General features: G+C 43.3%; 1 protein-coding gene and 1 pseudogene across 1 annotated transcript in view; both read left to right on the top strand.

Moving 5' to 3' along the window:
* Window positions 1–26852, top strand: part of FANCC (FA complementation group C) — a 325195-nt gene continuing 298343 nt past the window's right edge. Inside the window, exons 1-2 of the mRNA XM_073021384.1 lie at window positions 1–106; window positions 26277–26357. The gene's annotated coding sequence lies outside the window, so the exon portion shown is untranslated. The remainder of the gene's footprint in view (window positions 107–26276; window positions 26358–26852) is intronic.
* Window positions 12190–13180, top strand: LOC119624169 (metallothionein-1 pseudogene; annotated as a pseudogene).

Raw genomic sequence — 26852 nt, 5'->3', positions numbered from 1 at the left:
CGGAGCCGCAGCCGCCGCGTAGGGAGGGCCGGGCCGGGCCGGGCCGGGTGCACAAAGGGCCGCTGCACATGGCAGGCAGGCGAGCAGATGCCAGCAGACAGCTTTTGTGAGTCCCTTCATGTTAATTAACTTTTGTGAGAACCTTCATGTTAATTGACTTTGCTGAGCTTTCCCCAGACTTGAAAGCTCTGGAGTGGTTTGTTTTTGTAAAATGCTTTGACTCCGGGGAGAGCCGCTTCAAGGGGGAAAAAGAAGCAACAAAAAGAAAGAAAGGGAAAATTTTTCAGTGGGGCTTTGCTTACCAGCAAATGTCTTCCCCTTGGCTCCGTCTCCCCCTCCCCCACAAGCAGGGACTCAACCATCGGAGAGAATTTTAATGGCCTTTTTCTTACCCTAAAACATAAACCCCAAGCAGACCTCCCCGTGGCAGTGGGGGCTCGGGGGGCCGCCTCGGGGACGGGACAGGTGTGTGCAAGCAGGGCCGCCTGCGTTTCCAAGGAAGCAAGTCAGAGTGTGGGGGGCCCTGGACTAATGTACTCCCAGTTTAGAGAAATGGGGACATGGAGCTAGATTTGTGAGGGCCAGTTCTGCTGGGTAACAAGGGTGCTCACCCGCAGAGCCTCAGGCCCCAGAGTGAGATGCAGGGGTGGGCCTGCTGCTTGCCAGACCTTCTTCCTGGGACAGGACCGGTTGTTAAAGTTTAACCGAGGCCAAGTAAAAAGACACAGTGCTGGAAGGTGGAAGATCTAGCCAGACACCCAGCTGTTTGTTAATATAAACGCGGCGCAGCATCAAACCACTGACTGACCTCTTCTTCCCCCCAACATCTTATTATTTTGAACAAACGGAAAAAGTTGAAAGAATTATGCAATTAATACCCATATACCCACCACCTACTTTCTGTAATTAATATTTTGCTATATTTGCTTTTATCAGGCGTATGACCACCTCTCTGTCCCCCTTTTACCTGTCCACCAAGTCGTCTTATTTTTAAGAATTTCAAGTAGTTGCCAACATCAGTATTCTTCAGTCATAAACAGTTCAGCATGTTAGTTATCTAACCCTAGTTAGACAACTAGAGTGCCATCTTTGTTTATCACTCATGGATTTTTTAAGGTAAAGCGTACATACAGTAGAATGCATGAATAAGTGGAACTTTGATGAGTTTTCACAATGCATACAGTCTGCTTTTTCTTTTTCCTTTTAATTTGAAGTAATTTTGTACTTGCCAAAAAGTTGCAAGCACAGTCCACAGATCCCTTATTTGCTCTTTACCCAGATTCCCACTTTTTTAACAAGTTGCAAGGAAGTCACATACATTATATACCTTTATTTCTTAATAATTCTGCATTTTCTAAGGACAAGGCTGTTCTCTGATTTAGAAAATTTGATTTTGATATAACCGTTTTATTTAAACTTCTGTCCATGTTCCAATTTTGGACAACTGCCCCAGTAATTTTCTTTACCACATTTTCCTCTAATACAAGTTCCAGTCCTTTGCGAACTATGGTTTCAGCTTTACTAAATCTCTTTCATCTTGTTTAATGCTTTTGGCTTAAATCCTACTTTGTCTTAATTTATCATAACAATCCCTGAATTCTTATTTTTTCTATTAGCCTGGTAAATTTTTGTTTTTATTCCTTCTTTTTTACTCGTTTTGAATCACTGTGTTTCAGGTGTGTCTTTTGATCACAACATAGACTTTGGTTTTGCTGTATGAGCCAATTGTTTTGTTTTGTTGAGACAGAATCTTGCTCTGTTGCCCAGGCTGAAGTGCAGTGGCATCACAGAAAACTTTGCCTCCCGGGTTCAAGCGATTCTTGGGCCTCAGCCTCCTGAGTAGCTGGGATTACAGGCGTGTGCCACCACGCCCAGCTAATTTTTGTATTTTTAGTGGAGACAGGGTTTCAACATGTTGACTAGGCTGGTCTCGAACTCCTGACTTCAAGTGATCCATCTACTTCAGCCTCCCAAAGTGTTGGGATTACAGGCATGAGCCACCGCCCCGGCCCTATATGAACCAATATGAGAATCTTATCATAATAGGTCAATTAAGTCTATGCATATTTAATATGACATGTTTAATCTCGACTCTATCATATCACTTCATGTTATAGTTTGGTGTATATTTTATACTATTTATTATGCTTCTTTCTCTATTTAGTATGTCATTCATATTAATTTTTTTTGAGACAGAGTCTTGCTCTGTTGCCCAGGCTGGAGTGTATTGGTGCCATCTCAGCTCACTGCAACCTCTGCCTCCTGGGTTCAAGTGATTCTCCTGCCTCAGCCTCCCAAGTAACTGGGACTACAGGCACACACCACCACAGCCGGCTAATTTTTTTTTTTTTGAATTTTTAGTTGAGACAGGGTTTCAGTATGTTGGCCAGGCCGGTCTTGAACTCCTGACCTCAGGTGATCCAGCTGCCTCGGCCTCCCAAAGTGCTGGGATTACAGGCGTGAGCCACCACGCCCAGCCATTAAGGTTAATTTTTAAAGTTTCTTTTGGTATTTAAGAATATTTTTGTTCTACGTTATTACCTTTGTATTCATATATTTTATGTTATGGTTTTCCTAACTCCTTTTTTTTCTTTAATCTTTTATGATCTAACCTGTCAGTGGTGTCTTCTGATTCCCACATATTACAACTGGCAGTGATCTTATTCAGCCTTCCCTGACCTCCGGTTCCTGTCTCCTCCCACTTTTACTGGTATTCTTCCTCTCTGCCAGAACGTATCATTACATATTTTCCACCCGTGTTCTCTCCCTTGTTTTACTCCTGGCTCTGCAATTAAACATATTAAGTACTCACTCCTGGTTATTTTGCTGAAATTTCCTCTATGATCACTTAGTTGGATGAAGTCTACTTTCCAGTGTATTCTTCAGGAAGGGCATTAGCACAGTGTTCCACGGTTAGCTTGGATGGATGTTAAATCTGTGACTGGCACTTTCTTTCCTTGAGTCCATGAAAATGCTGCTTCCTTCTTGCCTGACCTTTTGTGTGGCTGTGAGAAGCCTGATGCCCTGCCTGATTTTCTTTCCTGTAAGTAACTGGATCTTTTTGCCTAGAGGCTCTGATGACTTCTTTACATTGTCTTTAAAGTCTCATCATTTTACCAGGATATGTCTTAGGGTTAATTGTCTGTTGTCAATTTTCTTATTTACACAGTAGGCTTGCTCTATATGCAGAATGAATATTTTTTTTTATTTCCAGAAAGTTCTCTTGGAATATAAATTTGAATATTAGCGCTGTTGCAATATTTTGCTTTCCTCTTTAGAGAGCACAGTTATTCATATGTTGGACCTTTTCTATCTGCCTTCCATTTCAACCACTTTCTCTCTGACCCTTTTACCTTCTTTACCTCATTTTAAATCTCTTGGTCATTTGCCTACTTTTCTTCAGTATCCCTTATTAAATTTTTGTTGAATTATATTTTCCACTGGGACTTATAATTTGTTCTTATAATTTGTTCTGAAATAATTGTCTTTTTCTTTTGATATCTTTTTTGAGATTAGTCAATTTGTATTGTATTTCTTCCTGTTTTATGTCCATTTCTATTCTTGATTTTTTAAAAATTGTGATTCTAACATTTTAAAAAATCCATCTAAATGTATTTGGTTTAGATATTTAATTGAGTTTGGAGAGTTGTGTAAAGTTTTATTCTACTTTCTGAATTTTTTTTTTTTGAGGCAGGATCTTACTCTGTCACCCAGGCTGGAGTGTAGTGGCACAAACATGGCTCACTGCAGCCTCAACCCCCCAGACTCACACAATTCTCCTACTTCAGCCTCCCAAGTAACTGGGACCATAAGTGTGCAACACCATGCCTGGCTAATTTTTTTTTTTTTTTTTTTTTTTTTGAGACAGAGTCTCGCTCTGTCACCCAGGCTGGAGTGCAGTGGCCTGATCTCAGCTGACTGCAAGCTCTGTCTCCCGGGTTCATGCCATTCTCCTGCCTCAGCCTCCTCTAGTAGTTGGGACTACAGGTGCCTGCCACCACGCCCGGCTAATTTTTTGTATTTTTAGTAGAGACAGGATTTCACCGTGTTAGCCAGGATGGTCTCAATCTCCTGACCTTGTGATTCGCCCGCCTTGGCCTCCCAAAGTGCTGGGATTACAGGTGTGAGCCACTGCGCCCGGCCATGCCTGGCTAATTTTTTTAATTTTTTGTAGAGATGGGGGTCTCACTATGTTGCCCAGGATATGAATGGTTTTTTTAGAGAACATTTTCATCAGTCAAACATTACAATTAACACTTTCTGTTTTCTTCTTACATTTGCTTTATAGGAAGTCAATTTGATTTTTTTCTATTTCTGGGTGTTTTGTCAAGAGGTTTCCTAGTTGAGTGTCGTCTTAAGATAGTTTAACTGAAGTGCAATTTATTTAATGGAAGATATTGTTGGCAGTTGTGGTGGTGATGGTGGTAAAGAAAGGGGACTGATGGATGCAGTTGTCAGCTGGTAAATGTTTAACAGCCAGATCTCCAAGAAAAAGTGGCCTGATTGGTTGCATTTGCTGTGCCACGTGCACTCCCACTACAGCTGATTTTAACCTACCAATGGGGTGTCACCGGACACAGAGTTGGGAAGAGATGATAATAATCAGTCCTCGTGAGCCGTTGTGTTTACCGCACATTTTATTTCTCTTTAATTTTGTTTACCGCACATTTTATTTCTCTTTAATTTGCCCGTCTCACTTCCTTCTCTGTCATGGCAGCGTCTTCAAGGGCGTATCCCTTCTCTGATTCTTTCCCAGCAGCACTGCTCCTTCATGGCTGTGGTTTCCAGTGCCGTTCACTGCAAGCCCCCCTCCTGGAGCTGTGGCTTTCCACTACTATGTCCCAGACGTGTGTTCAATACTTAGACACTTGCTGTCGGGCTTTTCTGGGGTAATTTTGCCTGCGCTTCATCAGTATCTTCTACTTCCCCGTCTCATTTTTTATGGGCCTCTGAAAGCCCCTTCTCCGTACTCTCAGCATCCACAGGCTTGTAGTGGTGATGCGACTGTCCTGGGATTTGGTATTTATTTCTCTATTTACAAGTAATGTGAAGATCATGGTATTCTCTGCCTACTAATAATGCTAACGGCATGAGTCATGTGTAGTTTTGGGGGTCTTTTTGGTTTTGTTTTTTTAAGAGCCAGAGTCTCACTCTGTCACCCAGGCTGGAGTACAGTGGTGCAATCATAGCTCACTACAGCCTCGAACTCCTGGGCTCAAGCAATTCTTCCTCAGCCTCCCAAGTAGCTGGGACTAAAGGTGCATGCCACCACACCCAGCTAATTTTCTTTCTTTCTTTTTTTAGAAACGGGGTCTCACTATGTTGCCCACGCTAATCTTGAACTCTTGGCCTCAAGCAATCCTCCCAGCTCAGCCCATGTGTGGTTTTATTGACACTCATTGGTGATTTTATATTTTGAGGGTGGATGTAGAAGAGAGATTTGGATTTAGGCAGCCACCAGTATCTCCCAGCCCCTTAGTCTAAGTCTGTGTGTCCCGGTGAGTAAAGCATGGTTTTAATATCCAGTCAGATTGATTAATATGGTGAGTGGTAAATGCCATCCCTACGACTCTGGGTCAGTGGGGTTGGTGAATCGATCCAACCAAAGCTTCAGGTCAAGTTTCATCCAGCTGCTGCTGCCAGACTGACCTCAACATATGCCAACAAAGGCAGTGACAGAAGCAGAGGGCGGGGCGTGTGTCAAAATAAGAGCGTTTTGAAGCTGTTTTTAATTTTGGTGCACAATAGAATAAGACAAGTCCTCAATTTAAAGCTATTCCGTGTTCCTGTGGCCTCAGTCTTCACAAATGCATGTAATCTTCAATTGTTACTTCATCCCATCCCAAAGTGTCCCACTTATTAAGGATTTATTCATCTTTCTGTTTACCGCAGTGCCTAGCAGAGATCCATGAGTAAAGTTGTTGATTTATTAATTTTATTTTACTTTGATTTTATATTGTAAAGCCTTTTTTTTTTTTTTTTTTGAGAACCAACATAGTAAAATCATTGACTCAGCAACGCACACAGGCTGCAACTCCACATGCTCATACACTAGGTCATTCATTCAGTCAGTCAACAAACATTTTGAGCAGGAGCTCCAGGGACTGTTTTGAGGAATACAGTAATAAGAAAATGAATCTGGCTGGGTGTGGTGGCTCACACCTGTAATTCCAGCACTTTGGGAGGCTGAGGCGGGCGGATCACCTGAGGTTGGGAGTTTCAGACCAGCCTGATCAACATGGAGAAAACCTGTCTCTACTAAAAATACAAAATTAGCCGGGCGTGCTGGTGCATGCCTGTAATCCCAGCTACTCAGGAGGCTGAGGCAGGAAAATCGCTTGAACCCGGGAGGCAGAGGTTGTGGTGAGCCAAGATCGTGCCATTGCCCTCTAGACAGGGCAACAAGAGCGAAACTCCATCAAAAAAAAAAAAGAGAGAGAGAAAATGAATCGGACACAGATCCTGCTCTGAGGTAGCTGGAATCTCTGTTCCTTTCTGCCTCCAATTTCTGTTTTAATTCTGTAATCACTTAAGCAATTGAATGAAAATTTGAAAATCCAATTTATTGTTTGCATCTATGTATTTTGTCTATAACTTTAATTTTTTGCTGACATTGAAGCAATTTGTGATTTTTATGTATCACTGCCATTGCTATGGTAAAGCACCCACATTGGATTTCATTTCCATTTTCATTTCTCTGTTTTAACACATCATAGGCACAACCACGGTTTCATAGACCTGGAAAAAAAATTCTGCTTTCTAATTGACTTAAAATGGAACACTTTCCATAGAGTACATAAACACTGATAGAGTTTTGAAGTTCATCTCTTCATTTCTTTTTAAGAATGTACTGTAAACTTTAGCATGTTGTTTTGATGGAAAGAGATAAATACATCTGCAGAAAGACTACAGTATTTTTAAAGACTTTACTCCAAGATTGCCTTCTGGTAATGGGAAAAAAAATCAGACTTCAAACTCACTAGACCTAGGGTGGTTTGGTTTGGTGAGGTAACATTCCAGGTGGAAATTCTGAAACTGAAAGAGAGTAACACAAATCAGATGTTCATCCAAGGGATTGAAGATGTGTGTGTGCATGTAAACACAGCCTCTGGATTATCAACATGTGATTTTCTTACAGCGATTGTCATGCACAGCATGATACAGGCTGCTCTCGGTAAGCAACCGGCTTTGAAGCAATCCATCCTGCTTGGCTCCGTAGATCTTGTAATTTTTTTTTACCCGTGATACATTTACCAACATCCCCCTGAATTATACATCCCACTGCAGACTCGTGCTATGCGCCTCCTCCTTCCTTCGCTGGCTGGGTGAGGGAGACCCTGTGTGATTTCCTAGCTTCACTGAAGGGGAAAAACACTTCCCTACCCCTCATCTTCAACGTACAGTTACAAAGCGGCCTTGCTTGGGTGATACAAAAGTTTATAAAGAAATACGATTAAAGCTGGGGTGGCTCCACTGGGCATTGAGATTATGGATGACTTTTATTTTTAAAATGTTTCTCTATACTTTTCAATATTTTTTCAGTGCATGTGTGCTACTGTTTCCAAAATTATTTTAAGCACACAATGTTAAACACACACACACACACACACATAAAAGCAAATATACCAAAATGATACGGTTATGGGAGTTGGAGTGGCTTTTATATTCTTTATATTTTTATGCATTTTCCAAATACTGATTTTCTCAAAGAAACAAATTATATACACAAAATAACCTGGGAACTACCAAAAAGAAAGGATTTTCTTTATGGAAGTTAATAAGCATTATGTAGCAGTCTTTAAAATTCTATCTCGGCTGGGCGCGGTGGCTCACGCCTGTAATCCCAGCACTTTAGGAGGCTGAGGCAGGTGGATCACGAGGTCAGGAGATCGAGACCATCCTGGCTAACAAGGTGAAACCCCGTCTCTACTAAAAAAAATACAAAAACTAGCCAGGCGAGGTGGTGGACACCTGTAGTCCCAGCTACTCGGGAGGCTGAGCAGGAGAATGGCGTGAACCCAGGAGGCGGAGCTTGCAGTGAGCTGAGATCGAGCCACTGCACTCCAGCCTGGGTGACAGAGCGAAACTGTCTCAACAACAACAAAAATTCTGACCTCTTAGCATCTAGATTCCCATTGTTTTCACACTCCAAGTATCGCTTCTTGATACATGTTAACATTTAATTTGAAATCTTGCAACTTTCTTGACTGCTTAAGTATTTTCAACATTTCTGACTATTCACTCTGCATCTTTGAGGCTTCTGAAGAGCAAACCTATTTTTCTTTCTCCCCAGAACACACACACACACACACCACAGCCATACACATATACACACAAATACACCTCACAGTGGCAAGCTCTGGCTAGCAGAAATATGATTTGTTTTGTTGGTTTGTTTTGCTTTGCTTGTCTATATTTTGAAATTTTCTTCACTGTAGCAGTATTGTTTCTGTAATAATGAACAGTTTACCTGTTTGTTTGTTTGTTTTAACAATAAACTAAACATCCAACATTTGCCTCCCAGGCAAATATATAAAACACCATTCTGTATTCTTACCAACACTTGGCATTATCAGAAATTTCCAATTCTGGAAATCCAGTGGGCATATAGTGTTATCCAGAGTGGTGTTAAGTTGCATTTTCTGATTATTAATGAGACAGCCATTGGTGTTTTTGTCTAGCTCTGCATAAAACCTACCTTGTTTTTACATCACAATTTTTAAAAAATAATAAACCTTGATATCTGGTAAGGCAGCTTCTCCAACCTTGGTCTGAATCTACACTATCCAGTATGGTGGATACTCTCTACATGTGTTTATTGAGCCCTGGAAGTGCAGAGTGCAGCTAGTTCAAATTGAGACATGTTGTAAATGGAAAATACACATCAGATTTTGAAAGTTTAGTACCAAAAAAGAAGATTTACTGATAATTTTTATATTGATTACATGTTGAAATGATATTTTGAGTGTCCTGGGTTAAGTAAAATATGTTATTAAAATTAATTACAGTAATTTCCTTTTACTTTTTAAAGTGTGCCTACTAGAAAATTTAAAAATGCATAATGGCACCAGGTGCAGTGGCTCACACCTGTAATCCCAGCACTTTGGGAGGCCGAGGTGGGCAGATCACGAGGTCGGGAGATCAAGACCATCCTGGCTAACACGGTGAAACCCCGTCTGTACTAAAACATACAAAAAATTAGCTGGGGGTGGTGGCAGGCACCTGTACTCTGAGCTACTCGGGACGCTGAGGCAGGAGAATGGTGTGAAGGGAGGCGGAGCTTACAGTGAGCCGAGGTGGTGCCACTGTACTCCAGCCTGGGTGACAGAGCGAGACTCCATCTGAAAAAAAAAAAAAAAAAAAAATGCATAATGGCTTACATCTTTGGCTCAGGTTGTATTTCTCTTGGACAGTGCTATTCTAGAACAATCTGATTTTTTTATTTCTTCTTAAGTCAAAATTGGTACATTACTTTTTCTCCTACAAAATTTTCCATTTTGTCTAATCTTTCAAATGTATTAGCATAAAGTTGTTCATAATAATATATTATGATCTTTTAAAATGTCTATAGCATTTGTAGTGGTGTCTCCCTTTTTATAAAATTTCCAATTTGGGTTATTTGTGGTTTCTCTCTTTTTCTTGATCAGTCATACCAGAAGTTTGTCAATTATTAATATCTTTAAAGAACCAACTTTTGACCTTGTTGGTCCTCATTTTATATGTTTACTTTGTATTTCACTAACTTCTGCTCCTATATTTATTACTTTATTTCTATCCTCTTTATGTTTATTTTGCTGTTTCTTTTTCTAGTTATTGAGATGGAAATTTGAATTGTTGATTTTCAGACTTACTACATCAACAATTTTTCTTTCAACTACTGAGCAAAGTGTTTTAACATTTCCTCCTGTGATTGTGGGTTTATCTATTTCTTATTTTAGGTGTCAATTTTTGTTTAATATATTGAGGTTATACTATTAGGTACATACAAATTTAAATTTATTTTTATTGTGAATCTAGCCTTATATCATTATGAACTGGCTCTTAAAGAATACATAAGTAATTATGAACAGACTATTGATAGAAATACGGAGGTAAAAGCCTTTCTGATGTAGTCTCAGACGTAAATGAGGTGTGTTATCGGATGACGGGGGAACGGCTATCCTTATTTTACAGTGGCAAATGATTTGACTGAATTGTGTTTGTGTGCTAGTGTTTTGTGGAAGGTAGGACTTGCAAGGGATTAACTGGATATTTTGCTGAGGAGATTTCTAAGCAAAGTGATGAAGAAGTGACTTGGTTCTTTCCAGTTGCTTGTAGTAAAATGCAAGAAGAGGGAAATGAATTGAAAAAGGAATTGTTAAGCAGAAAGGAACCAGAGTTTAAAAATTTGGAAAATTCTCAGTCTGTTCATATTACAAAAAATGAGAAAGTGGGCACTGAAGAGAACACTAAGGGTGTGGTGGACCAACCGTTTCCTAAAGAGATGAGTGTGGCTGTGTACCATGAACTTAATCAGCCATTTCAACAAAGGCCAAGAATACAGATGGGATTACACCTGCAGAGACACTGCTAGCTGGGACTGAAAAAAAAACAGAACATGGGATGGAATGAAGGCAGGCCGTGAATTTGTGCTGTCCTCTAGGAAAAGGGATGAAGGACCCTGAGGCAATTTGGAGGTCCTCTGCCTCCAATTTGGAGGACCATTGCCTTGGTTTCAATAGTCCAGACAACCTCCAGCCAAAGACATGGGGGCACGATCTTTGCCTGGCAGAGAAGTTAGGAGTGAAACTTCTGGCCAGGAGAGCTGCTGGGGTAGGACCTTTACCCTGGTGGCTCCGGAAGGAACCAAACCAAGGAGGGCTACTCCCAAGCCTTAAGATTTCATGGAGTTTGCCTTGGAGTTCGGCCTTGCTTGGGACTGGGTCACCCCTTTCTTCTCTGTTTCTTGCTTTTGGAATGGGAATGCCTATCCTATGCCTGTCCCACCAATGTATTTTGGAAGCATACGGCTTCTTTGGTTTCACAGATTTGCAGCTGGAGAGGAATTCTGCCCCAGGATGAATCATACCTCGAGTCTCACCGTACCTAATTTAGATGATATTTAGAAAAGACTTTGGACTTTAGACGTTAGAGTTGTTGCCAGAATGAGTTAAGACTTTGGGGGATGGAATGAATGTACAGATGCTCCTTGACTTAGAACAGGGTTATGTCCCAATAAACCCACTGTAAGTAAAAAAGATCGTAAGTAAAAATGCATTCAGGAGCCTGATAAACCCATGGTAAAGTCAAAAAATCAGAAGATGCTCTTCAGCTTACAGTGGGGTTATTGATTTCCTGATAGACCCATCTCAAAATTTAAAAATTGTAAGTTGAACCATCATATGTCGAAGACCATATGTATTTGGCACATGAGAAGGACATGAATTTTGGGGGGCCGGGGGTAGAATGCTATGGACTGAACTTATGTGTCTCCCTAAAATTCGTATGTGATGACCCTAGTTTCTGATATGATGAGGAAACGGATGTTCGCTCTTTAGACCACCCAGTCTATGGTATTCTTTTTATATCATCTTGCACTGACTAAGGCAGGCATTTATAAAACACAGTTGCTCTGGCACTAAAAGGAACAAATTATATGCAGCAATAAGGATGGGTGTTAAAAAATGTTGTGCTGAGTGAAAAATGCCAGACCCTCCCCCAACATATCCTCTATGTAATTCCATTTCTATGAAGTTCTATAATTGGCAGGACGAATCTAATGTATGCGATTGAGATCAGATCAATGGTTGCTTTGGGGGTGTGGGGCGGGAGTCACCGGGAAGGGGTACAGGGAAACTTTCTACGGGATGGACGTACTCTGTATCGTCCTGAGGATATTCATTTGTCAAACCCCATGGATCTCTACCATTAAGACCTGTGCATTTCACTGTATGTAAATGATACCTCAGTAAATGGAATATGTGATATAGTGTGTGTGTATATACACATGTGTGCGTGTGTGTGTATCTGTTCTTCGCCCTACCCCTTTTCCATTCCTGTCCTAAGAAGATAGAAGATTTAGGAAGTAGAGAATGCAGTCCCAGAGAAAGGAAGACAGCCCCAAGGATGGCCACAAAAGAAGTCCTAGAATGACCGAGAAGGAGAGTGGCGGGCTCCCGCGGGGACATCTGCAAGAAAATAGTGGCCGAGATGGATGACTTCATGAGGGAGCTGGAGGATGTTCCTTGTGGGAAGTTGTACCAGGAGGTTATTAAAAGGTGTGAGAAAGAAAACTAAGGAAAAAGAAAAGAAAAGCAATCATGAGCACGGGGGCCAGAGGCAGTAAGGACAGAGGCATGGTCATAATGCCCTACAGTGCTCGGTTGGGAGTAATATGTACGTAGGCAGGATAATGTAAATGCTATATGTTATTTAATCCTACAATTTGTAACATAATTCTATTGAAGGGCTGCTGAGGGAGGGCTCCTTGACCATCATGTGAAGTTAGTAGTTAAAACGGATGAATCAGAAGAGGTCAGGGTGCACACATTCCTTAGAATCATGAACATGTGAATGCCAGGAAAAAAAATTGCTTAAAAATTATGTGGACTTTAAATTCTATCTACTAGGCCACATTCGTCTTTTCTAGTAACAAAGTTGAACCCTCAAAGGAGGTTCCTAGGGCAGTTTGAAAAGACCCAAAGCTGTTTACTAATGTAGTTTATTAATTGAAGTGGCCCTGGAGTCACACACCACAGGTACCACAATTTGTCATGACATTTGGCCCTCCACGTCCAAGGGTTCCACATACACGGATTCAACAAACCTCAGATCAAAAGTATTCAAAAAATAAATAAGAAGAAGAATGCAACCATATGACACCGTCCAGCTGCCTGACTGCCTCTTCGCCTCTCCCGTGGGAACTCCAGCGTCTCCTTGGCTCGAAATGGACCCCACGGTTCCAGCACCACTGGCGGCTCCTGCACCTGTGCTAGCTCCTGCAAATGCAAAGAGTGCAAATGCACCTCGTGCAAGAAGAGCTGCTCCTGCTGCCCCGGGGGCTGTGCCAACTGTGCCCAGGGCTGCATCTGCAAAGGGGCGTCGGAGAAATGCAGCTGCTGTGCCTGGTGTGGGGACAGCCCTGCTCCCAGATGTAAATGAAGCAACTTGGGTACAAACCTGGATTTTTTTTTCATACAACCCTGAGCCATTTGCTACATTCCTTTTTCTATTAAATATGTAAATGACAATAAAACACTTTTGACTTGAAAAAAATAATGCAACAATATGAAGTAATACATATAAAAATACAGTGTTAACAACTATATACATAGCATTTACATTGTTTTAGGTATTATAAGTCATCTAGAGATGATTTAAAGCATATGGGACAGTGTGTGTGGGCTTTGTGTACATACTGGGCCACTTTATGGAAGAGACCTGAGCATCTGCTGCTTTTTAGCATCCACGGGGGTCCTGAGACCAATCCCCTGAAGACACTTAAGGTTGGCAGTACTCATTTATTTGTTTACTTGGTTTCAGAAGTTCAGACGAAAACCAGGGAAGCAAAAATTATTGAAGGTAGCTCTGAAGCAAGCAAGAGGGAGAAGCCCTTACCTCCCTGCTGTGGTGGGGTAGGAGTCCCTTTCCTGAAGCCGTTGACAAGACTAGACCTCTCTCACACATCCCCCACCGCAGCCTCGTTATCAGCCAGTCTGTTCAATACGGTGTTTCCTCAGTTCAGATCTTCTGTTCTGAAACCCACCATCAATTTAATAACAGCTTTGCAGCTGACAAGTCTGCTTTGACCTGAATTGCAAAATGTATCTCAATTTCAGAAATATTAATATGTAGAAAAGCACGTATCTCTCCACCAAAGAGTCTGTTACAGGACCCTGGCTTGGGTCTTGTTCCACACCTCCCATCTTGGCCTATTGGTGGGTATTTTTGTACAGCTGAACGGTGAGTCCATGGTGCATTCCCAGAGCCCCCCAACAGCTCAGGCCTTCATGCTCTTGGCTATACCAGGTGTTGGCTGCCCACAGCTCTCAGCTGAATTCCTCTCTATGATTTGCCTTCAGCTCAACACAGCCACTTTCCCGAGTTCATGCCCCTTCCCCAGGACAGCTGCGTCCAGTGGGCGATGGGGCAGCGGTGCGAAAGCCCTGCCTTCTGAGGGCTGTTTCCGCTCCAGACCTGCCCTGGGGCTGGCGAAGGCCTCGTGGAGACTGCCTCGCAGCTCAGCTCCTCTCTGCCTCGTCCTGCCTCTTTCTCTTGCTTCCCAGACGTTGATCCTGAGAGTACCTCAATAAACTTCAGGGGCAAATCTCAGAATCAGCCTCCTGAGGTCCCAACTGGGACAAAGTCTCATTTCAGCCTCTTGTCGTTCCCTTCATGCCGCAGGCATTTCAGGGGTTCATGACTGACAACCCCGTCCAGTCTCTGTGCAGACATGAACCCATGACGCCTGGAGCCCTCCCTGACCTCCTAAGGCCCTGAGCTGCTGCTTTTCTGGGCCGGGCCCATCATGAGGCTCCTGACAGATGAGGTGAACATCCCGCTCTGCTGCCGACGTGACATGTGGCTTCTGCAGATTGCTCACGTCCCTCCGCCTCAGGTCCTCATCTCTCAAACGGGAGGATTCAGGAGGAGGACTGTGGTGAGGCGTTAAGCACAGGCCTGGCACATGGCAGGGGCTCACTCCTTTCTCCTGCCTCCCATTCCAGGTCGCGCAGTATCCCAGCCCTCCACCTGACCCGCTCCTGTCTGAACATCCTGCCGCGAGTCAAGGCAAATGGGCTCAGCCACTGTCCCACCCCACCGGGCCTGGAGCGGACTCCCCGTGAGCCTGCAGAGGGGCGGGATGCTGAGCAGCAGGCCACGCGGGAGCGCCGGGGGTCTCACCCCAGCCCCAGGGAAGAGGCGGTTTTCTTCAGTGAACCAAGAGGGGATGAAGGGGAGAGCGCAAGCGGCCTCCTGTTCCCTTGGGAACTTGAGGGGGTGTCGGGATGTTCCCTTTCTGCACTCAGCTGGGAAAGAGCTGGTGGAGACTTTTCCCCTCTGAGCAGAGAGAGAATTCTCTTCCCCTCCCCCGCCCCGCCCCCGTCCACTCCCACAGCCACCAGTTCTCTGGGCAACCCTAGTTAGCAGTTTGGGCCTTTCTTTCTGCACACAATTGACGTGGAGGGCCTGAGCCTGGCCCATTCAGACGCCACATGGAACACTCTGTTTTTGTCACTGCACTCTCATCTTCGAGAAGCATAGCCTTATCCAACAGAAAGAGGCACAAGCGATCGGGCCTGACCTCTCCCAGTGTTTGCACTTCGTTCCATGGCACAGTGTCTTCTGTAACTTTAAGATTTAACATTTCAGATTATTTTCCACTGGGGCTCCCATCGATGCTGAGTTCTGGCTACTTTTTTCCCCTAACGCTGAAAGGTTCGATTCTTCCATCTATCCATCAACAAATCGCATTGAATGACGGTGCTCAGTGACCCAGGATGCCACTGGAGACAAAACGCACTATACATATTTTCTGGTCTCCCTGGAAAATTAGTGCAAACACTTTCATCACTGCGGAGAAGGGAAATATGCGCAGAGCTGTGAAGATCTGCTTTGTTTTTTGTTTTTCTAAGAGGAGATTTCCCTCCTTCACACAGTGAAATTTATATTGTTCTTTGTCTGCAAATTAACCAGTTAAGTAGAATTCCTGTATGTCTCTTTCCCTTTCTGCAAGCCAAGGCTCCTCTTTCTCTCCACCCTGTATCCACACGTAGTCCAGGGTCACCCCTGTCCCCCACAATGCTGCTTGAAATTTCGTTCCACTTTCGTCCTGACTCGTTCAAAGTAACATTGAAAATATTTTAATTCAAATTCCTGTCTCATCAGTCCTTTTTAAGTTCCATGTTAAAGAATCTTCTTTTCTAAGGAATGGTCTGTTTTTGATTCAGTGGGAAACATGGGCTGCTCAGCGCTTTCTCTCTCCTGCTAAATTTTCACTTTTATGAAGAGATCAGATCTCACCCTCTGGAAATGGAGCGGGAGGAGACCCAGGAGCTCTGGCCCTCCCTGCAGCCCTGCGTGGTGCTCCCTGTGCAGCCGCTACCCCTGTTCAGTGGAGAGGACAATTAATCTCCTACTACACAGAAGTGGTGCCCGAATGCACCAAGATGAAAATGTTTGTGTACAGGGTGGTCTATTTAAAACAGTTCCCATATGATGCAATGCAGCTTGACAAGGAAACTCTTTCAGATGACTCACCATTTCACAATAACAATTAGCATTTGAGAATCTTGCATAGAACACCCAGCAGAAGAATATTTTATTGATTTCTTAAGAGTTTCCACACGCTGGCTGGGGCTTCAATCAAGACAACCTATTAAAGACTGACGTCCAATTTCATTTGTATGAGTTCACAGTAAGGGAGATCAAGTTTAACAGTGCAAGAGAGAAGGACTTAGGAAATGCAGACTTCAAATTCAGATAAGCCATCAGTGGGACCTAGTTTTTCAAAAAACCAATAAAATGTAGGGATGCATTAATGAAAGCATAATATCTCAAATGAAGGAGGTGATAATCCCACTGTAATCTTTGATGGTCAGGCTATATTTGGAGTACTTTTTAAGTTGCAGGCAATGAATTTTAAAATAACCAGAAAGCATCCAAGGAAGACTATCTAAATAGTGAACACTCTGAAAACTAGATTCTCTAGAAGAACAGGATCCAGCATTACAATTGGGTTGCAGTCCTAGCAGTCCCTTACCAGCTGTGAGCTTAGGCAAGTTACTTAATCTTGCCTCAATATCCTCATCTACAAAAAAGATGATAGTAATTTTTAAAAACCCATACCATGGGGTTATTCTGAGGATTAAATATTCATACATAGTTAGTGGCAGAGTGCCTGCCTGGCACACAGCGTGTGCTCAAGAAATATTAGATATTGTTATGAATGTTGGCAACAAAAACAGTGATTATGATCACTGTTTTCCGTTTATAAAGTGACTTTATACCATTATGTTTTCTAATATTCATGTTTAATATGATTTGGTCATTACTATTCTCATTTTTGGAGGAGGAGAACTTTGGGGTCATCTGCCCTGAGAGGGCCTTTCCTTCCTGCTCAGCTGGCTGGGCACCAGTCTCTATGCCACCTCCAGGCAGTCCTCACAGCCTGGGGCGCCTCTGGCCCCCAGCAGCTGACCCTCCTCCTGAGGAGGGGCCAGCCTTGGAGAGAGGACCCCTGACGATGGATTTGGCCATATTTGGCCATCTTTGTGATCACAAAGCTTCCAGTCAGCCTCCACATTCAAATCTCATCGGTCCATTTATGCAAAAACAAAACAAAACAAAAAGTTGTGTGTATGTGTATGCACGTACACATCCATGTTCGAAAAAAAATACACTGCAAGGTTAACCCTGGTACTCTCTACGTAATGGATTATAGGTGTTTTTAAATCTTTCTTTCTCAAGTGTATTTTCTAATTAAAAAAAAAAATTTTTCACTATGGATTTATATTGCCTGGGAGTAAAGAACTAAGAAGTACTTCACAATAGCATGGGGTTGTTGTGACTGGTTCACAGAAACTAACATTAGAAACGCCCACAGTTTCTAAAAGATGATGCATGGGCAGAACCTGCTAGCATCCATCCAATAGCCATTCCGTCCTTCTCCCTGACCATGGTGATTTTGACAGAGCAGCACTGGGCCCCCAGATTACACACCTTCAGTTGCAGCCAGGGGTGGTCACATAGCCCGGTCCTAAGAGATAAGATGAGAGCAGAAGTCGCTGAGCGAGCCTTTATTCTTTTGTTCTTGTTACGATTTTCTTCTATCATATGCCTGCAGTAATAGGAAGACTGTTGTTGTTGCTGTTGTTGTTGTTTTGTTGTTGTTGCTGTTGTTGTTGTTGTTGAGATGAAGTCTCGCTCTGTCACCCAGGCTGGAGTGCAGGGGTATGATCTCTGCTCACTGCAACCTCCACCACCTATATTCAAGCGATTCTCCTGCCTCTGCCTCCCGAGTAGCTGGGATTACAGGTGCCCGCCACCACTTCCAGCTAATTTTTTGTATTTTTAGTACAGACAGGGTTTCACCATGTTGGCCAGGCTGGTCTCGAACTCCTGACCTCAAGTGATCGCCCATCTCAGCTTCCCAAAGTGCTGAGATTACAGGCATGAGCCACCACACCTGGCCCAGGAATAGGAAGACTTTGTATGAAGCATGAATTGCAGCATTTTTTTTTTTCTATCTAAGAAAACGTTACAGCCCAGGCACGGTGGCTCACGCCTATAATCCCAACAGTTTGGAAAGCTGAGGTGGGCAAATTGCCTGAGGTCAGGAGTTCGAGACCAGCATGGTGAAACCCTGTCTCTATTAAAAATACAAAATTAGCCTGGCATAGTGATGCATGCCTGTAATCCCAGCTACTGGGGAGGCCGAGGCAGGAGAATCAGTTAACCGAGGAGGCAGAGGTTGCAGTGAACCGAGATCATGCCATGGTACTCCAGCCTGGGCAACAAGAATGAAACTCCGTCTCAAAAAAAAAAGAAAGAGAGAGAGAAAAGAAAGAAAGAAGAAAGAGAGGAAAGGAAAGAAGGAAGGAAGGAAGGAAGGAGGAGAGGGAGGGAGGGAGGGAGGAAGGAAGGAAAGAAGGAAGGAAGGGAGGGAGGGAAGGAGGGAAGAAGGAAGGAAAGAAGGAAGGAAGGAAGAAAGAGAGACAGAAAGAAAGAGAAAGAAGAAAGGAAAGAAAGGAAAGAAAGAGAAAGAAAGAGAAAGGAAGGAAGAAAGAAAGAGAAAGAGAAAGAAGAAAGAAGAAAGGAAAGAAAGGAAAGAGAGAAAGAAAGAAAGAGAAAGGAAGGAAGAAAGAAAGAAAGAAAGACAGAAAGAGAAAGAAGAAAGGAAAGAAAGAAAGAGAAAGGAAGGAAGGAAGAAAGAAAGAAAAGAAAGAGAAAGAAAGAAAGAGAAAGAAAGAAAGAAAGAAAGAAAGAAAGAAAGAAAGAAAGAAAAGAAAGGAAACAGTACTGCAGAACTGAAGATCGTGCAAACCAGGTGGGAAACACCTGGGACAGCTTGGGGGCAGGATCCTTAAGAAGGTGCAGCGCCCCTTTGCACTCCTCACAAAAATGTGGGGTTGTGGTTAGATTCCAAATTTGGAGGTCTTTTCAGTTGCTCTAGACCAAGCAATAGAATTAGACCAAGGAAAGGGAGGCAAGTGAGGTGTGAGTCTTTTCCTCTCCTGAGTTTGGTAATTCTGAATGTCACAAAGGTCCTTTGTTTAAGAATCCTGCATGTTCCAAGCAATTCCTGGAATTTCTTAAATGGCTTCCATTTTCCTGGAGGAGAAGCTCGTAATGGTCTGCTTGGCTCTCTGCCTTTATAGCCTCTACTGGAGCCACTTAACCCGCAATTTGTAGGTTCAGCTGTACCCCCAACCCTAAGGCCACCTCTGTCCCCAGGCGAGGGAAGATAAGTTCCACCCAGCCTGCCCTGCCTCTGTCCTCTCTGGTCACCTGGCTCTTCTACAAAAAGCAAAGATTCCCCCTTAGTCTCTGGTAGAGATGCATATTTACTCCTGGGTAGAAGTTAAAAAAACAAAACATGTATTTATTTTTTTTAATCCTCTTGGAAATATAAACAAAGGTGAAATCTTATAAAATAAACTGTTCCAAAAACACTCGTCCTAGTATCAGCACTCCTAGGTGGTCAAGCCATTTAATGCGTGGGGACCTTCTGCTTCCAAGTGGTCACAGGAGGCTTACCGGATCCTTTAGGATTTATTCTAATTTTCCAGGAAACATCCCATTTAAAGGGAGAAAAAAAAAAAAAAAAAAAACACTTACAAAGTTTCCCATGAAGCCTCCATTATACAACTCTTAACAGAGAGGCTCTTCCTTTTAAAACTTGCACATTTTCATACTATCCCATTTTTATTCACACTGGTCAAAACTGTGCTATTTTTTAACTTAAGGAAAGTAATTTGATGAAATTTAACAGCCCTAATGAACTAAGCGGAAGAAAATGCAGAAGCTTTAACAACAGCAAACCCATTGAAACGAAAGACCCTATGCATTGTTCTCCTGACAGACTTACTAGCAGGGCAAACCAGATGTAGGTTGCCAAGGGAAGTTCAGCTTGTAAATTCTAAGAAAGGAGTATACTGCCAGGCTCTGCTGGGCTCTGTTATTTCTTCATTAAAATGCACTGTCAATCAGGTTGAAAAGAAATGTCTAATTAACACCATAGGGCACCAAAAATGTAGCGTCAGAAACTCAGCTGCTATCCCTCTTTACAACTGTATCTCTCTGAGCAACTCCAGTCCTCTTTCCCCCGTTTCCCCACGCCATTGCCCCTCCCCCATATCCTACTTGCTTATGATTAAAAGCATCAGAGAAATTGCAAAAGGCATTGCATTACACAATTCCTTCTTTATAGCTGTGAACCCGCTAGAACTAAGGTTTCCCACAACTTCATTTCTTTTTATGCCCTGTATCCGTGCAAGGACCCAAAGACAATGAAACATAATGAAAACCAACAGGTTCCATCCTGAGGTCTCGCCTTTCAAGATGTGGAAGAAGGAGAGGTCTAACCTGGAGTAGCCTAGTCCAGGCTCCCGACTCTCCAGCCTGTTTGACTTTGGGGATGTCCCTTCACGCTGGTGAGCCTCAGGTTTACCACTCAGAAGACAGGTGAGGACGAAGGGCTCAGCCGCCTACTTCAAGGATCCACTGAGGCAGGGTGTGTAAAAGGGCTTCGTAATATTTAATGCACTATTACTGTGACCCCAGTCTCAGAAGGGCTGGGCGGAGTCCATATTTTTGTTAATAGGAGGCTGATTGCATTCTGGTGCTTCTTGAAGGGTCGGGGACCCCCAGGTCTCCCCAGGGCATAGTGGCTGAGTGGAAGCTGATGATGAACCCAGGGATTTGGGTTTGGGAACGTTCCAGGAGAAGGGAACACAAGATATTAGAGACTCTAAGGCTTAGAGTGGAATCCTCCCCCACTCCCTTGCCATCCAGGCACCCAATACTGTTGATTTCTCCATTGTGATGCCTTCTCCGCCTCCACACACTCTTTCCACTCTCTTCACACTGGCACTGGCACTCCTGCCACGGGAGTTGTGATTGACCTTTACGCTACCCTCTCCCTTTCAGTCCCTTCTGCACATGGCTACCAGACTAGTCCGGTTAAACCCCACTTAGCATATGTCAGGCTCATTGTTTGAAGATGTCAACGGTTCCGTCATGTGCACACACAGGGTCCCTCTTTCTTCACTGAGCATTTTAGGTCTGTTTGCTGACGCACCTCTCTTCTCCTCCATCTTAAGTCTACCTGGTCATGTGAAAGTCTCTTTTTCCATAAGTGTATGTTTCATAGCCTCTTTTATTTCTTTCTTTTTTTTTTTTTTTTTGAGATGGAGTCTTGCTCAGTCGCCCAGGCCGGAGTACGGTGGCACAATGCTTGGCTCACTGCAAGCTCTGCCTCCCGGGTTCCCGCCATTCTCCTGCCTCAGCCTCCCGAGTAGCTGGGACTACAGGCGCCACCACTATGCCTGGCTAGGTTTTTGTATTTTTAGTAGAGACGGGGTTTCAGCGTGTTAGCCAGGATGGTCTCGATCTCTTGACCTTGTGATCTGCCCGACTCGGCCTCACAAAGTGCTGGGATTACAGGCGTGAGCCACTGCGCCTGACTGCCTCTTTTATTTCTTGAAAAATATTTCTTCAAATATATTCCAACTAGTCATTATGCATTCTGTGCATGGACATTCTTTTTTTTTAAATTTTATTTCAATAGGTTTTTGGGGAACAGGTGGCGTTTGGTTACATGAGTAAGTTACTAAGTGGTGATTTCTGAGATTTTGGTGCACCTATCACCCAAGCAGTGTACACTGTACCCCGATGTGTAGTACTTTATCCCTCACCCCTCTCCTACCCTTTCCCCCAAGTCCCTGAAGTCCACTGTATCATTCTTATGCCTTTGCATCCTCATAGTTTAGCTCCCAGTTATGAGTCAGAACATACGATGTTTGGTTTTCCATTCCTGAGTTACTTCACTTAAAATAATGGTCTCCAGTTCCATTCAGGTTGCTGCAAATGCCAATATTTCATTCCTTTTTATGGCTCAGTAGTCTTCCATGGTGTATATATACACCACATTTTCTTCATCCTCTCGTTGATTGATGGGCATTTGGGCTGGTTCCATGTTTTTGCAGTTGGGAATTGTGCTGCTATAAACGTGCGCCTGCAAGTATCTTTTTCGTATAATGACTTGTTTTCCTCTGGGAAGATACCCGGTAGTGGGATTGCTGGATCAAATGGTAGATCTACTTTTACTTCTTTAAGGAATCTTCACAGTGTTTGCCATAGTGGCTGTACTGGTTTACCTTCCCACCGGCTGCGTAAAAGTGTCCCCTTTCACCACATCCATGCCAGCATCTATGATTTTTCAATTTTTTGATTATGGCCATTCTTGCAGGAGTAAGGTGGTATCACATTGTGGTTTTGATTTGCGTTTCCCTGGTCATTAGTGATGCTGAGCATTTTTTCATATGTTTGGTGGCCATTTGTATACCTTCTTGTGAGAATTGTCTATTCATGTCCTTAGTCCACTTTTTGATCAGATTGTTTGTTTTTTCTTGCTGATTTGTTTAAGTTCCTTGTAGATTCTGGATATTATTTCTTTGTCAGATGCGTAGATTGTAACGATTTTCTCCTACTCTGTAGGTTTTTTGTTTACTCTGGTGATTATTGCTTTTACTGTGCAGAAACTTTTCAGTTTAATTAAGTCCCATCTATTTATCTTCGCTTTAGTTGCATTTGCTCTTGGGTTCTTGGTCATGAAGTCTTTGCCTAAGCCAATGCCTAGAAGGGTTTTTTCAATGTTATCTTCTAGAATTTTTATGGTTTCAGGTCTTAGATTTGAGTCTTCAGTCCATCTTGAGTTGGTTTTTGTATAAGGTGAGAGATGAAGATCCAGTTTAATTCTTCTGCATGTGATTGGCCAATTATCCCAGCACCATTTGTTGAATAGGGTATCATTTTCCCACTTAGTTTTTGTTTGCTTTTTTGAAGACCTGTTGACTGTAAGTATCTGGCTTTATTTCTGGGTTATCCATTCTGTTCCATTGGTCTATATGCCTGTTTTATACCAGTACCATACTGTTTGGGTAACAATGTCTTTATAGTGTAGTTTGAAATCAGGTAATGTGATGCCTCCAGATTTGCTCTTTTTGCTTAGTCTTTGCTTTGGCTATGCAGGTTGTTTTCTCGTTTCATATGAATTTTAGGATTCTTTTGTCCCATAGGGTGCTCCTTTGATGTGATACTCTCCTCCTTCCCCTAGGGATGGCACTTCCTGAGAGCCAAACTGCAGTGATTGTTATTTCTCTTCTGGATCTAGCAACCCAGTGGCGCTACCAGGCTCCCAGCTGGTACTGGAGAATGGACAGAACTGATCCATCTTCAGGTCTGTCAGCCATGGATACCAGCACCTGCTGTGGTGGAGGTAGCAGGGAAGTGAAGTGGACTCTGTCAGAGTCCTTGGTTGTGTTTTTGTTAAGTGCACTGGTTTTGTGTTGGTTAGCCTCCAGCCAGGAGGTGGTGCTTTCAAGGGTGCATCAGCTGTGGTTGTATAAGGAGGATACAAGCTTGCTGTAGGGTCAAGCAGTGGGCAGGACCATAGAGCTCCCAAGGGATTATGTCCTTTGCCTTCAGCTGGCAGGGCAGGTAGAGAAAGACCGTCAGGTGGGGGCAGGGTTAGGTGCCTCTGAGTTGAGACTCTCTCTGGGCAGGGCTTGCTGCAGCTGCTGTGGGGGGTGGGGGTGTGATTCCCAGGCCAATGGAGTTATGTTTCCAGAGGGATTGTGGCTGCCTCTGCTGCGTCATACAGGTCGCCGGGGAAGTGGGGGAAAGCCGGCAGCCGCAGGCCTCACCCCGCTCCCCTGTGCATGACCATTCTGTTTGGTGTCTTTGTTCTGGTTCTGCTCTTTGTTGCTTTGTTGGTGCTCACTCACAATACCTTGTTCTCTCACGTGTTCTCTGACTGCTTTCATCGTGATTCATGCTCGCCGTAATATGATCTGAAGGAATTAACTTGAGGCCTGGGTTTAAGGTCATTCCTCCAGAGAAGATTTTAGTTTGCACCACCATGGATCTCAGACACTATCAACTCCAGTTCACTTGGAAGTAAGTTCTTGGCTTGAGGTTCTGCACTTGGAAGTAAGTTCTTTTTTTTTTTTTTTTTTTTTTTTTGAGGCGGAGTCTTGCTCTGTCGCCCAGCACTATCTCGGCTCGCTGCAAGCTCCGCCTCCTGGGTTCACGCCATTCTCCTGCCTCAGCCTCCCGAGTAGCTGGGACTACAGGCACCTGCCACCACGCCCGGCTAATTTTTTTGTATTTTTAGTAGAGATGGGGTTTCACCGTGTTAGCCAGGATGGTCTTGATCTCCTGACCTCGTGATCCACCCACCTCGGCCTCCCAAAGTGCTGGGATTACAGGCTTGAGCCACCGCGCCCGGCCTGAAGTAAATTCTTGGCTTAAGTTCATGGACAGTGTAAACTGGGGCCTCATTTCTTCATAAGTGAAGAACGGCAACCTCCGCTTCCCTGGTTCAAGCGATTCATAAGGGCCTGCCCTGTGGTTACGAATTTCAGGGACTTTTTATTTTTTCCTGTGTAAAAACCCAAAGAGGACAAATTTCCTTCCAATGTCCTTTTGAGGGTCACATCTTTGTCTAGGTCACACATTGAAGGTGTGTTTATATAGGACTTAGGTTTATGTGGGGGGGGATCCCCAATCCGACTTCCCTTCTCCCCTGTCACCCTGTGCAACCCTTTAAAACCAACACCCAGGCCAGGCACAGTGGCTCATGCCTGTAATCCCAGCACTTTGGGGAGCTGAGGCAGGCTGATAGCTTGAGCCCAGAGTTCAAGACCAGCGTGGGCAAAAGAGTGAAACCTCATCTCTACAAAAAATACAAAAATTAGCCAGGTGTAGTGGTGTACACCTGTAGTCCAAGCTACTTGGGAGGCTGAGGCAGGAGAATCTCTTGAGCCCAGGAAGTCGAGGCTGCAATGAGCTGTGATTGTGCCACTGTACTCCAGTCTGGGCAACAGAGCAAGACAAAAAACCAACTCCACAGGCGATCAGGGAGGGACAAAGCCCCACAGAGCAGCAGCTGGCTTCAGTGCTCATCACTGAATTCATGATTTAAAAAAATTTTTTTTAGTATACAATAGAGGTACGTATTTTGGGGATACATGTGACAGTTTAAAACAGTCATACAATTTGTAAAGAGCCAATCCATGTAATTAGGATATCCGTTACCTTAAATATTTGTCTTTTCTTGGAGCTAGAAACATTTGAGTTATTTTCTTCTTGCTACTTTGAAATATACACTAGATTATGGTAAACTGTAGTCACCCTCCTGGTTTAGCAAACACTAGGTCTTATTTCTTCTATCAAACTGTATGTTTGTACCCATTAATTAACCTTCACTCACCACCACCGCCTCTTCCTGGCCTCTGGTAACCACCAATCTACTCTCTGAGAGTATACTGAATAGGCACTCCATGAGATCCACTTTCTTTTCTTTTTTTTTTTTTTTGAGATGGAGTCTCACTCTGTGGCCCAGGCTGGAGTGCAGTGGTATGATCTTGGCTCACTGAAACCTCTGCCTCCCAGCTCAAGCGATTCTCCTGCCTCAGCCTCCCAAGTAGCTGGGATTATAGCCATGAGCCACCATGCCCAGCTAATTTTTGTATTTTCAGTAGAGACGGGGTTTCACTATGTTGGCCAGGCTAGTCTCAAACTCCTGACCTCAGGTGACTCACCTGCCTCAGACTCCCAGAGTGCTAGGATGACAGTCGTGAGCTGCCATGCCCGGCCAAGACCCACTTTCTTAGCACCCACATGTGAGTGGGAACACGTGGCATCTGCCTTTCTGTGCCTGACTTATTTCATGTAATGTGATGACCTCCAGTTCCATCCATGTTGCTGCAAATGACAGGATTTTATTCTTTTCTGTGGCAGAATAATATTCCATATTGTATATATACCACATTTTCTTTATCCATGTATCTGTTGGTGAACACTTAGGTTGATTCCACATCTTGGGTTTTGTGAATAGTGCTGCAGTAAACATGGGGGTGCAGGTATCCCTTTGATGCACTGATTTCCTTTCCTTTGGGTAGATACTCAGTAGTGGGATTGCTGGATCATATGGTAGTTCTAGTTTTAGTTTTCTGAGAAACCTCCATACTGTTTTTCATAATGACTGTACTATCTTATATTTCTACCAACAGGGTACAAACGTTCCCCTTTCTCTACATCCTCACCAGCATCTGTTATTTCCTGCCTTTTTGATAAAAGCCATTTTAACTGAGGTAAGGTGATCTCTCATTGTGGGTTCAATTTGCATTTTCTGATGATTAGTAATATTGCACATTTTTCATATACTTGCTGTCTATTTGTATGTCTTATTTTAAGAAATGCCTATTCAGATCTTTTGCCCATCTAAAAAATCAGGTTATTTGGTTTTTTTGCTATTGAGTTGTTTGAGCTGATGATTAATCCCTTGTCAGATGGATTGTTTGCAAATATTTTCTGCCATTCTATGGTTTGTCTCTTCACTCTCTTGATTGTTTCATTTCCTGTGCAGGAGCCTTTTAGCTTGCTATACTCCCATTTTTCTATTTTTGCTTTGGTTGCCTATGTTTCTGAGGTCTTACACACACACAAAAATCTTTGCCCAGACCAAAGTCCTGGAACATTTCCCTAAGGTTTTCTTGTAGTAGTTTCATAGTTTCAGGTCTTAGATTTAAATCTTTAATTCATTTTGATTTGATTTTTATGTATGGTGAGAAATAAGGATCTATTTT

This window comes from Chlorocebus sabaeus, chromosome 12 (assembly GCF_047675955.1).
Source record: "Chlorocebus sabaeus isolate Y175 chromosome 12, mChlSab1.0.hap1, whole genome shotgun sequence".
Taxonomy (NCBI): domain Eukaryota; kingdom Metazoa; phylum Chordata; class Mammalia; order Primates; family Cercopithecidae; genus Chlorocebus; species Chlorocebus sabaeus.
Note: the sequence above shows the minus strand (reverse complement) of the source record. Positions and strands in the feature narration are given on the sequence as shown.